Source organism: Sinocyclocheilus grahami, unplaced genomic scaffold (assembly GCF_001515645.1).
Source record: "Sinocyclocheilus grahami isolate Dianchi unplaced genomic scaffold, SAMN03320097.WGS_v1.1 scaffold1736.1, whole genome shotgun sequence".
NCBI lineage: Eukaryota > Metazoa > Chordata > Actinopteri > Cypriniformes > Cyprinidae > Sinocyclocheilus > Sinocyclocheilus grahami.
In genome coordinates, this window is record NW_015506915.1 from 238,648 (window position 1) to 252,287 (window position 13,640).

Consider the following 13,640-nt stretch of genomic DNA (forward strand, 5'->3'; position numbering starts at 1 on the left):
AGCTCCTAGCATCTGGTCTCTCAACTGAGGTTGTTGAGACTATACTCCAGTCGAGAGCTCCCGCCACTAGGAAACAGTACGCCTTGAAGTGGAAACTTTTCGCTTCATGGTGCGGACAGCGACTACAAGACCCAGTCAACTGCCTAGTTGGTACAGTTCTGGAGTTTCTGCAGGAGCGATTCTCCGCAGGGTTATCTCCCTCCACTCTGAAGGCCCCCTTTGAACTCATAGAAGAAGTTTCAGTCAAGTTGCTCGCGCTCAAGACTAACTTTCTCCTCGCTATTTCCTCACTTAAAAGGATCGGGGATCTTAAGGCACTTTCTATTTCGTGCCTGGAATTTACTCCAGGCATGATTAGGGCATTCCTTTACCCGAGGGCCAGGTATGTCCCTAAGGTGCCCACTTCTTCACCAGGCCCCATAGTACTTCAGGCATTCTGTCCTCCCCCGTTCCAGGAAGTAGGTCAAGAAAGGCTTAATCTGCTCTGTCCAGTTCGAGCACTGGACGCTTACGCACACAGAGCTGCCCCGTGGCGTAAGGCAGATCAGCTGTTTGTTTGTTTTGGTCTGCCAAGGAAAGGATCTCCGGCGACCAAGCAGACTATGAGTAGGTGGGTGGTCGAGGCCATCTCACTAGCCTACGAGTCATCTGTCCTCCCGTCTCCTATGGGGGTATGTAATGTATGTACGTACGTAACCATTGTTCCCCGAGGGAATGAGATGCTGCGTCTCTTTGCCATACTCCCTGCATCCCTGCAGGCGCTATTTCATCGAAGCTGACTTGCGCTCTGCCGGATGCGCTTTTATACTTTCTGGTGCTTACATCACCCCGCTCGTGACGTCTCGCTGCTCCACTGGACTGATTTTACACGTGCTTCAGAACGCGGTCACGCAGGGCGTTCCCAAAGCGAATCTCGACGCAGCGTCTCGTTCCCTCTGGGAACCATGGTTACATACGTAACCTAGAGAAGTTTGTTCAGGTGTGTTTGGAGCTAAACTCAGGAAAGTGGATCTTGAGGGCTAGAGTTGCCTACCTCAAGGCTCAGGAGTGCTGTGATTTTGCCAACACTTGCTGTGGAGCAGTGACACTGCCTCTATTTGGCAAGACATATTACATTGCCTGTGACTGTTTTGAGCTGTAATGAAGCAAAACCACGCTCAGCAAAACCTTATATGGCAGTATTTCCCACAAAACGGCACCTTTTGTATATCTCTCTAATTAAATATACCTGATTCAGGTTATCAGCTCATAAGTAGACACTCCAAGGCCTAAAATGGGTGTGTGAGATAAAGGAGACATCCAAAAAGTGCAGTGTTGCAGGGGCTCAAAGAACAGGGTCGATGAATACTGTTCTATGGCATGGCCAAAAGGCCAAAAAATGGTGTTCACGAGGGCAGTTTTCACAGCACTGCACATATCAGTGAGAGTCAATTAAAGATGATGCAGGACTGCAGGACTGCCCACAGAGCATACGATATCGTTTGTGGTGACTTCCATTGTTTGCAGCGCAAGTCAGTTGCTTCTAAAAGGTTTGCCCTTTCAATTGTAGGAGATTGGTTTGGACAATTCAATTGATAAACAACAAACAGTGTGTGTAAAAGCAAACTCTGACCAAAAGCACCTACAACAGGCATGTGAGTGTCAGAAGTGGACCATGGAGCAATGAAAGAAGGTTGCCTAGTCTGATGAATCACTCTTTCTTTTAGATCAGGTGGATGGTCAGGTGTGTGTGCATTGTTTACCTGGAGAAGAGATGGCAGCAGGATGCACTATGAGAAGAAGGCAGGTTGGCATAGGCAGTGCTACTGTATGCCTAGGCAATGTTCTGTGGGGAAACACAGGGTCCTGGAATTCACGTTGATGTTGCTTTGACATGTACAACCTACTTAAGATTGTTGCAGACCATGTACACCCTTTCAGGGTAATGGTGTTCCCTGATGGCAGTGGACTTATTCAGCATGATAATGCACCCTGTTACACTGCAAAAACTGAATGGAATGGTTTCAGGAAGGGTTCAAGGAATATGATGAGAAATTCAAGGTGTTGCCTTGGCCACCAAATTCCCCAGACCTCAGTCTGATTGAGCAGCGATGGGATGTGCTGGACCAACAAATCCGATCGATAGAGGCTCCACCTCATAACTTGCAGGACTTAAAATAGGGACCTCCAGCCCTGCTCCTGGAGAGTTACCACCCTGCAGACTTCAGTTCCAACCCTGCTCCAACACACCTGTCTGTAATTATTAAGCAACCTGAACACCTTGATTTCAGGTTTGTTTGATTGGGGTTAGAGCTGAAATCTGCAGGGCGGTAGCTCTTCAGTAGCAAGGTTGGAGACCCCCTGACTTAAAGGATCTACTGCCAATGTCTTCTTGTCAGATACCACAGGACATGGGTCCTAGATGGGTCCAAGAGGTAGCACTCACCTTCTGGCTCTTCCTCCAGTCCTCAGACTGTAACAGACAAGGTTCCTCAGAGGCTTTCGGCGAAGATTTGGATCGGTGTGGTGAATATTTCTTAAAGCCTGCCAACCATGCCCACACCTCCCTAAACCACCCGACCATTGCCTCAACAGATGTGCCAAAAAGCTCTGAAGAAAAGACTGGCACTTCAAGGAGAAAGCTCTTTTCTTCCTCCGTGATGTCAGCTAGGTTCAACCACAGATGTCTCTCTGTGGACACCATCACTGCCTTAGATTGACTGATCCTGGTGGCTGTCTGTTTGGTGGCCCAGAGAGCTAAGTCCATGGTGCTGCGCAGCTCAGCCACGACCTTTAGGGCAAACCCTGGCCCTGATCCAAACCTTTCAGCAGATCAGCCTGACCCGCTGCTGCATATGCCCTCCCATTCAAATGTTATGGCATACATAAGGGCTTGGATGGCAGAGTCAGAGATTTCCAAGCAGATGCCTCACTGAGAGATAGCCCGCAAGTATCTTATCAATAAGAGGCATCGACATATATCTGTGCTCATGCAATCCCTACAAATTGACATCATTTGTGTGTTAAAAAAGGATAAATGTAAGATGAATATGGTTTCCTCCACAATCTCTCTACCTCAGCGTGGAGATTAGGAAAGAGCGGTAGACTCATGGGAGCAGGGCAGTAGTGTCCAGACAGAAATCACTCATTGAGCCTTCCATGAGTGAACTCCCATCTATTGCGCCCCCAGTACAGATGTAGTCTGTCCATGGCACGGGCTATAATGTTCAGCAGCTTGTTATATGTGGATCAGGCAGGCTGAGAGGGCTCACTCATAACATCTTTGCCCTACCTTTGCCCTACCTTTGCCCTGTGGTTTGAACAAACCAGAGGAAGCTTGGAAGCATTTGACATTGTACTATTAGAAAGTCTAAATTATAAAGCAAGGGAGTGGAATGAGGACCAAGAGAGTTGGCAACAACACAACAAAAATCCATGCATATCTTTTTGGTATTTATGGCCTGATATACACATTCATGCCCATGAATATCCAAAACAGTTGCTTTACCACAAAGTAATTATCTATTTTGTTAATTATTTAGAATAAATTACAAATTATAAATACATGAATATTCTTACATAATTCTGCAATTAATTTATCATGACCTTCACAAGCCACACAACAAGAAAATAGTTACTGTTCTTGAGAAAGGTAACAATAAACGAGGAGAAGCATTGTGGAAAATAATACGGCAATCTCAGACATCCAATCCGGATGGATTAAATTCTCTGAGAACCTCTGAGTTACCCAAGCAGCAGGAGGCCATCTCACTAGCCTACGAGTCATCTGTCCTCCTGTCTCCTATGGGGGTATGTAATGTATGTACGTACGTAACCATTGTTCCCCGAGGGAACGAGACGCTGCGTCTCTTTGCCATACTCCCTGCATCCCTGCAGGCGCTATTTCATCGAAGCTGACTTGCGCTCTGCCGGATGCGCTTTTATACTTTCTGGTGCTTACATCACCCCGCTCGTGACGTCTCGCTGCTCCACTGGACTGATTTTACACGTGCTTCAGAACGCGGTCACGCAGGGCGTTCCCAAAGCGAATCTCGACGCAGCGTCTCGTTCCCTCTGGGAACCATGGTTACATACGTAACCTAGAGAAGTTTGTTCAGGTGTGTTTGGAGCTAAACTCAGGAAAGTGGATCTTGAGGGCTAGAGTTGCCTACCTCAAGGCTCAGGAGTGCTGTGATTTTGCCAACACTTGCTGTGGAGCAGTGACACTGCCTCTATTTGGCAAGACATATTACATTGCCTGTGACTGTTTTGAGCTGTAATGAAGCAAAACCACGCTCAGCAAAACCTTATATGGCAGTATTTCCCACAAAACGGCACCTTTTGTATATCTCTCTAATTAAATATACCTGATTCAGGTTATCAGCTCATAAGTAGACACTCCAAGGCCTAAAATGGGTGTGTGAGATAAAGGAGACATCCAAAAAGTGCAGTGTTGCAGGGGCTCAAAGAACAGGGTCGATGAATACTGTTCTATGGCATGGCCAAAAAAAACACTCATGGTGTTCACGAGGGCAGTTTTCACAGCACTGCACATATCAGTGAGAGTCAATTAAAGATGATGCAGGACTGCCGAGCTTCCCACAGAGCATACGATATCGTTTGTGGTGACTTCCATTGTTTGCAGCGCAAGTCAGTTGCTTCTAAAAGGTTTGCCCTTTCAATTGTAGGAGATTGGTTTGGACAATTCAATTGATAAACAACAAACAGTGTGTGTAAAAGCAAACTCTGACCAAAAGCACCTACAACAGGCATGTGAGTGTCAGAAGTGGACCATGGAGCAATGAAAGAAGGTTGCCTAGTCTGATGAATCACTCTTTCTTTTAGATCAGGTGGATGGTCAGGTGTGTGTGCATTGTTTACCTGGAGAAGAGATGGCAGCAGGATGCACTATGAGAAGAAGGCAGGTTGGCATAGGCAGTGCTACTGTATGCCTAGGCAATGTTCTGTGGGGAAACACAGGGTCCTGGAATTCACGTTGATGTTGCTTTGACATGTACAACCTACTTAAGATTGTTGCAGACCATGTACACCCTTTCAGGGTAATGGTGTTCCCTGATGGCAGTGGACTTATTCAGCATGATAATGCACCCTGTTACACTGCAAAAACTGAATGGAATGGTTTCAGGAAGGGTTCAAGGAATATGATGAGAAATTCAAGGTGTTGCCTTGGCCACCAAATTCCCCAGACCTCAGTCTGATTGAGCAGCGATGGGATGTGCTGGACCAACAAATCCGATCGATAGAGGCTCCACCTCATAACTTGCAGGACTTAAAATAGGGACCTCCAGCCCTGCTCCTGGAGAGTTACCACCCTGCAGACTTCAGTTCCAACCCTGCTCCAACACACCTGTCTGTAATTATTAAGCAACCTGAACACCTTGATTTCAGGTTTGTTTGATTGGGGTTAGAGCTGAAATCTGCAGGGCGGTAGCTCTTCAGTAGCAAGGTTGGAGACCCCCTGACTTAAAGGATCTACTGCCAATGTCTTCTTGTCAGATACCACAGGACATGGGTCCTAGATGGGTCCAAGAGGTAGCACTCACCTTCTGGCTCTTCCTCCAGTCCTCAGACTGTAACAGACAAGGTTCCTCAGAGGCTTTCGGCGAAGATTTGGATCGGTGTGGTGAATATTTCTTAAAGCCTGCCAACCATGCCCACACCTCCCTAAACCACCCGACCATTGCCTCAACAGATGTGCCAAAAAGCTCTGAAGAAAAGACTGGCACTTCAAGGAGAAAGCTCTTTTCTTCCTCCGTGATGTCAGCTAGGTTCAACCACAGATGTCTCTCTGTGGACACCATCACTGCCTTAGATTGACTGATCCTGGTGGCTGTCTGTTTGGTGGCCCAGAGAGCTAAGTCCATGGTGCTGCGCAGCTCAGCCACGACCTTTAGGGCAAACCCTGGCCCTGATCCAAACCTTTCAGCAGATCAGCCTGACCCGCTGCTGCATATGCCCTCCCATTCAAATGTTATGGCATACATAAGGGCTTGGATGGCAGAGTCAGAGATTTCCAAGCAGATGCCTCACTGAGAGATAGCCCGCAAGTATCTTATCAATAAGAGGCATCGACATATATCTGTGCTCATGCAATCCCTACAAATTGACATCATTTGTGTGTTAAAAAAGGATAAATGTAAGATGAATATGGTTTCCTCCACAATCTCTCTACCTCAGCGTGGAGATTAGGAAAGAGCGGTAGACTCATGGGAGCAGGGCAGTAGTGTCCAGACAGAAATCACTCATTGAGCCTTCCATGAGTGAACTCCCATCTATTGCGCCCCCAGTACAGATGTAGTCTGTCCATGGCACGGGCTATAATGTTCAGCAGCTTGTTATATGTGGATCAGGCAGGCTGAGAGGGCTCACTCATAAAATCTTTGCCCTACCTTTGCCCTGTGGTTTGAACAAACCAGAGGAAGCTTGGAAGCATTTGACATTGTACTATTAGAAAGTCTAAATTATAAAGCAAGGGAGTGGAATGAGGACCAAGAGAGTTGGCAACAACACAACAAAAATCCATGCATATCTTTTTGGTATTTATGGCCTGATATACACATTCATGCCCATGAATATCCAAAACAGTTGCTTTACCACAAAGTAATTATCTATTTTGTTAATTATTTAGAATAAATTACAAATTATAAATACATGAATATTCTTACATAATTCTGCAATTAATTTATCATGACCTTCACAAGCCACACAACAAGAAAATAGTTACTGTTCTTGAGAAAGGTAACAATAAACGAGGAGAAGCATTGTGGAAAATAATACGGCAATCTCAGACATCCAATCCGGATGGATTAAATTCTCTGAGAACCTCTGAGTTACCCAAGCAGCAGTAAGAGTTTTTGACTCACCATAATAAACCATATAAAATACATTTATCAATGAAGCTGCATGTGTGTGCAGATAGAATTACCATATAATTATTTTTCTATGACAGCTTATTTGCCATTATTTTGCTAAATCTTTTTTTATGGCATCACATGCACTGCTTTTCCACTGGGGCTGGTGCCAGAGCTGGAGCCGGTGTTTCCACTGGCTCACGTTTCCACTGGCAGGGAGCAGAACCCTCTATGTCTCCAACATGTGACCGCAATTACTTGTTATCTCTTGCAGAAGGAGAGTGTTGGGCTCTTCTGCTGACCACTGCTGAACTGACATATCTAATTGGAGTGTTAATGTTGATTTACCTTAACTCCGACAGCTTTTAAAAATGTTACTTTTTAAACTGTGGTCCACATACTGACATCATAGGTTCCCTTGTTCGAGACCAGCAAGGTTTTGGGTCTGATTTGGAACCAGGATTTAGTAACTGGCCAAGGATTTTTGTTTTAGTGGAAAAGCACAGCCCGGAGATATGCTGAGAATGTGGAAGTGACCAGGGGTAACAAGATAAAGGAGACAGGACTCCCTCATCACTGTAGTGATTGGTCGGTCAACCCACAGACATGGCGTCATTGCTTCCAGGAATGATCATACTCAAGACATACAGTATGCAATAGTTAGATATCTCTGGGGTTACATGATTAATCTAAAGGTCACTTCAGCTGCTGCCCCTTAATGTTTTCCAAAGTAGTTTGTCCTTTTGGCAATGTAGGCAATCATCTAATGGCGCTTTTCCACTGCGTGGTATGACTCGGCTCGGCACGGCTCAGTACGGTACGACATGGCATGGCTCGGCTCGGCTCGGTTTGCGTTTCCACTGCAGTTCAGTACCGCTTTAGAGTGGGCGGGATTATTCACATGTCGTTATAGTTGCGCCGCCTCTATTGCCGCGACTCCTGAAAAACTTTTTCATTCCGCGTTGCCCCATCAAGCTCGCTGGATCTGCTCCTCTGCTATCAACGAGAGGAACGTCTGTACTTCCTCAACAGACAACGAAACAGCCAAAAGTGAACCGTACCGAGCCGTACCGTGCCGTACCATGCAGTGGAAAAGCGCCATAAGAGATGTTCAACTAGACACACATTGACAATAGCACTTAAAATTCATAACAAATGAAGTTCTAAATGCAAGTTCAGGAAATGATCTCCTGTTGCAAATGATCAGTTTCAGAAGCCCTTTAGTGTCCCTTGCCTTCTCGTTCATCTGTTAAACAAACAGCTGTTGAACTGTATAGTTTGGTCTCTGTAGTTGTCAAATGTGTACTGATACCCAGACCAAACAGAGGCCTGCAGCCCTGCTCCTGGAGACCCACTGTCCTGCAGAGTTTAGCTCCAACCCCAATAAAACACAACTAAACTGGCTAACCAAGGTCTTTAGGACCACTGGAAAAATCACAGGCAAGTGTGTTAAAGCAGGGTGGAAAGCAGGACAGCGGGTCTCTTGGAACTGGGGTGAAGACCTCAGAAATATTGCTTCATTAAATGGCTTCGACAAAGTCGGCTACTACACATAGGGGCAGATTTACTAAACAAGGCAAATTAACCCGAGAGCACAATTCCAAAAAAGCACTGATGGGAGTGGAAAGTTCTGCAGTTGAGCTACTGACAATGCGCAAATTAAAGAACACAGATGCAACATCTAATTTACATAATGACCAACGCAATCTAAAAAGAGCAGCACAAATTATCGTAAGGATATGTTTGGATAATGTCTTCCTCTGGCATTCCAAATACATTAATACGAGTGGAAAGAATTCATGCAGTCATGTCAAGCACAAAGTTGGTTAAGACATGCTTTTTTTGTGTAAAAATTGACTAGCGTAAACTTTAGTAAATTATGTTGCACGATATATGTAAATACTTTCCTCCCATAAATTTTCCATCTGACAGGGACACTCTTACAAACTTTCATGCTTCACTAGTTTAGAGTATGAGAATGCAATAATTAACTTCATCGAACCTTGTTTTACACATCTACATCTTAAGTAATTAAAATAACACTGACGACTAAGACTTCAACAACCATAATCGATTCCTCTTTAAATAGCAGCTTGAACACTATCCTTATAATTCATAAGTAGCCTGTAAGACATAATCTTCTACTGACCTGAAATAAAGGAGGCTATAGTCAACAAATTATATTTATAGCAACAGGTTAACATGTTTGTTGCAATACAAAAGCTTTTATTCTCTCCCACAGCCACTGTTTAACCAGGGTTCTCTTTTCTCTACCACCTCTACTTTCTTCTCTACCCTGGAGCACTCTTTCTATTTTTCTCTTCTATCTTTAATTTCATCACTACCGAGTTAGTTATCTCTTCCTCCGCTCCTGCAGGAGTGCTCTTTCTCCCTTCTATCTTTAATTTCGTCACTTCCACTGTAGTGATCTTTCCTTATGGTCCAGCAGGAGCTTTCTCTCTCGCTCATCTTTAATTTCATCACTACATCAGTGGTGAACTCTCCCTCCGCTGCCATAAGAGTGGTTTCCTTTTTTCTACATTTCCTCACTTCTGAGGTTGCAACAGTGTCAAGTTCAAATGAAAGAAAACAAGTTCTGAACATGACAACATAAAATTGTTACACAATGTAACAAACACCAAGTAATTCTGTGGTGCTAATTATTATTGTACTATTTATTTTCACGTACCATCAATATTTTGGTAAATACTTATGTCATATAATCATTAATTATGAAATATTGGTTTAGTCCAGATCAGTTTTTGTACTAATTTTGCATGTTTTTTTTTAAGTTGTTTTGCTTTTGCAAGGATGAGAAGATTCTAGAAGCTTCTGTAACATTATGACATATTCTGTAATATTCTAGTGCTTTCTGGAACATTCCAGAACATTGTGGGACTAGTCATAAAAGACAAAAACCATCCATTGTACACTTCTGAATTTTTGGACGGCTCACTTTTGGTAATGATTTATGTAAAACTGTTTTTAACTCAGTATTATGCATGTACCATGCCATTTCTATACATAAGTCATAACAGATTCGCTCATTATTCAGCATCTCAAACTTAATAAAGAAACATTAAAAATAAAAGTGAAATAAAGCTTTTATAAAAAACAAAAAAAAAACAATTTGCTTCACAGAGCTATTAGTTGGATTTCAGATGACTCAGAATTGTCTTTAAGATTTTAGCCAAATGGCTTATTGTCAGCATAATGAAGTGTGATTCAAGTATGATTTTACACACATTCAAGTGTATTCATCTGTTTCAGTTAGGAGGCGAACACGTTATGCAAAATATTCCCAGCTAGTGAAACATATGTGTCAGGCCATCCCTGAATGTGTTAGTTGGGCTGTAATCAAATGTGCTGATTAGGGTTGTTTTATTAGACTAAACTCTGCAGGAAAGTGGATCTGGAGGGCCAGAGTTGTTCACTCCTGCTATAGACCATTTTATAGGGCCTGTCCCAAAACCCACACTTTCAGTCTTGGCCACTAGAGAGTGCCATACACGTGTGCAAGACTATCGCAGGTCTGACAAATGCCAAATCTCAGTGCCCTTAACACACTACATCCACACCTCACTAAGACTGCCCTGGAACAGTAGTATCCTTTTATTCTTCATGTTCAGGAACTTATGTGCCAATAAACTGTAAGATTTCAAGGAAAACCTTCCAGCTGAATTAGATATTACATGTAATTTAGTAGTAAAACATAAAGTGGTGACCATTCTATTAGTGCAGAGATGTATGTGTACTTTTTTAATCTTCTGTTACACAGAAACTACTGAACAGACAATTAGAAGTTTATTTATATAAGTGCAAATTATTACAAATGAAAATGTGTAAATAAAGCTCTGTAAAACTTTACTTGCGCTTTTACAGCTTTATGTTGAAAGTGTGACCCATTGCTTAACCAAAAGTTCTATACGCATTTGGGGCCTTCACTTTACGGCCACTTGAACACTTGGGTCAAATACTGGAAATATGTGATGTAAGCAGACCAGTGATGAGAAACAAAGACCACAAGTGTGGGTATTGGTCAGGCCCAGACTGCTGTTGATTGGTTTGGAAAGTGACGTCACTGGAACTAGTTATCAAACTCATTCAGAACAATATCAGGAGCAAGTGTTTGTGCCCCCAAAACGGGTACGGGTAGAGGAACTGTTCTAGGCCTGTTTGGCTGGTGAATTTTGAGGATGTACATGAAAAATATATGAGGATGTACACTGAGGATGTACATGAAAAATAAATGACAATGACATGTTACTGTGTTTAGAAGACTGAATGTTTGTGTTCACATAGAAAATTCTGCATCTGACCTGTTAACACTTAGATTGCATTTTTCTTGTTTCTCTTTATGTAATTTGTGTCCTAAATGACATACTTTACACTATGCACTCAGTGCATTCTTCTGTCGTTATAAAGTTATTTTATACGAGTCTGATACAGCTGCCACCATTAAGAGCATAAAGTGTCCAAGACTCCACACATCATTTTCAGCTAATTAAGTGGTATTTAAAATTGGTTAAATTTTCAGTGAATACACAAAGCTGACTATTTATATGACAAATTGGTATTAAATAGTGCATATAATTTAGTGATTTTAAAACTGGCGTACAGCATTAAAACTGTGAACAAGCAAGCTATATATGCAATTTGTAGTGTATAACATTTATATATTACAGCTTTTGCCACAGAAAACAATGTGTGGAAAGTACAAAATTAAATTAATTAATTTACTTACTTCCTTGTTTTTTTGTTTTCAATTTAGCCAATAAGAAATCTGACTGGCTGGTAATATTAGCCAGCTAACTAAGCAGCAACAGTGATAACAATGCTAGGAAAAGTTAATTGGGCCCGTTTCTAAAAAGTGCATTTAATACAACATTATGAGTAACTGGATCGTTTTAATTATTTATGAATCTATCCTGGGACTGGTTCCTTCATATCTTCAGATCTACATCTGTAAAAAAGCAAACAAACAAACAAAAAACATGTAGGTAGTTCTAGTCTCCGGTCGCAGGGATGTTTGTGCCGGTCTGTTCCAGTGGTGCGCACTGCACTGGGGGAAAGCATTTCAGTTTGCTGCTCCTAGTGCGCTAATGGTTTGGGCTTTTTTTTAATTTTTTTTTTGTATAATTTTGACCCATACAATGTATTGTTGGCTATTGCTGCTGGTTTGATGGTCCAGGGTCACAGATGTTTAGACATGCGCAGTGGCATTATAGTTCCTTTATCATTATGTTTACTTCCTTGACATGCTCTACAGAGCTGCAGTCATCGTGGCACTGAACATTCACTGTAACCTGATGTGTGGGAACATGCTTGACCAAAATGAACCCAGCTGCCCCTAACTAAAATCTGCGTCTGTAGCCTGTACACCAGACAGCCAACGAACCTGGCGGTCCATCGCGACTGAGTGGGCGGGATAGACCGGGTGAGGGGGCGTCGTGACGCGGCCCGGTGCCTAATGACGTCATAGAACGACACGTCACGACAGTTCAATCAATCCCACGGAGACATAAAGCCAAACACCTCAAATAACTGTCCCCGCGATTATGCACTTGTGCAAAAGAGCTGTATTAGTATTTTCGGTGCCATCTGTCCACAGACACACGCATAAATGTGTCCAGTGTGACGCTGCAGCACCCCCGCCCCTCATGCGCGCACTCTCCCGCAAATAAACCGCTGTGAGTCATCCGAGTACTTCTGCTCATCCATTCACAGATACACGCCAGCAGCTTCCAGAAGAAAAAAACAGACTCTTCCTAATGCATGATGCCTCTTGATGCATTTAAACGCGTAGAGCACATTTTGCCCGTATTGTGTTGAATAGCATCCCTTTTTGATCACCATGTACAGTTACAGACCAAGTGTATTAAAGTTCTGATCGGTCAGAAGCAAAACAGATATGACATTCCCAAATCACAGCATGCGTGACGCAAACGTTAGATCAAACAGCGCGTTTTCATTACGAGCGCATACAAATCATTTGTGCATTCGATTTAATGGTAAACATGGTGTCGTCATCACTCGGCTACCCTAAAAGTATTCACTTGTTTCATTATTTCCATAAATCAGAGTTGCGTTGCTAGTCCAACATCATTCGAGGGGTTTTCAAACTTTGCCAATGGAAACAGTGCACTGTAGCGACTCGCAAGTCAAAACTTGACACTACTACAGTCCAGGTGCATCATTAAACGACGATTATTAATCTAGTCATGTGGTGGGATTAGAAGCCAAGTCGAACGAGTTCAAGTGCGCATAAAGATGGGACTTGTTCAACTCACCGCTGGATGAGCAGAATCGTCGGAGCGGCGGCGCGTCAGTGGTGATCTCCAGGGTTCATCCGACAGTGATCTGTCGTTGGCTCAGTCGTTTAGGGTTCATTAGGCTGTACTCCGAAGCTGGGCAGTGCTGCAGGAGCCGGTCGCTGTTCAGGCGGATCGTGGTTCTGAAACTCTTAAATATCCCACACCTTCTGCTCTCTCAGAGCCGCAGCTTAAAGCAGTTTCCATGGCGACCTGGCGTCAGAGTTTTGAGGTAGTCCACGCAGCGCGAGCCACAACAATGGCACGCATCAGAAGCGCGCGCCTCGAGAGTTAACAGGTGTCAAGTGCGCGCTCATGCATGTGCATGTTGTGTTATTGCGCGACAGCTGCATCTGAGACAGTCTGTCTAATCTAAAAAGGCGCATTAAAAAAAGCAGGTGAGCGTCATTAAAGGCCTGTGAAAAAAAGATCTAGGAGCACTCAAAGTTTACATTTGTTAGTAGTGCTTCGTTCGCAA

At 43.5% G+C, this 13,640-nt stretch overlaps 1 protein-coding gene across 1 annotated transcript in view; it reads right to left on the bottom strand.

Annotated features, from left to right (window-relative positions):
• Positions 1 to 13,361, bottom strand: part of tent5d (terminal nucleotidyltransferase 5D) — a 29,924-nt gene extending 16,563 nt beyond the window's left edge. Inside the window, exon 1 of the mRNA XM_016258759.1 lies at positions 13,142 to 13,361. The gene's annotated coding sequence lies outside the window, so the exon portion shown is untranslated. The remainder of the gene's footprint in view (positions 1 to 13,141) is intronic.
• Positions 13,362 to 13,640: the final 279 nt, after the last annotated feature.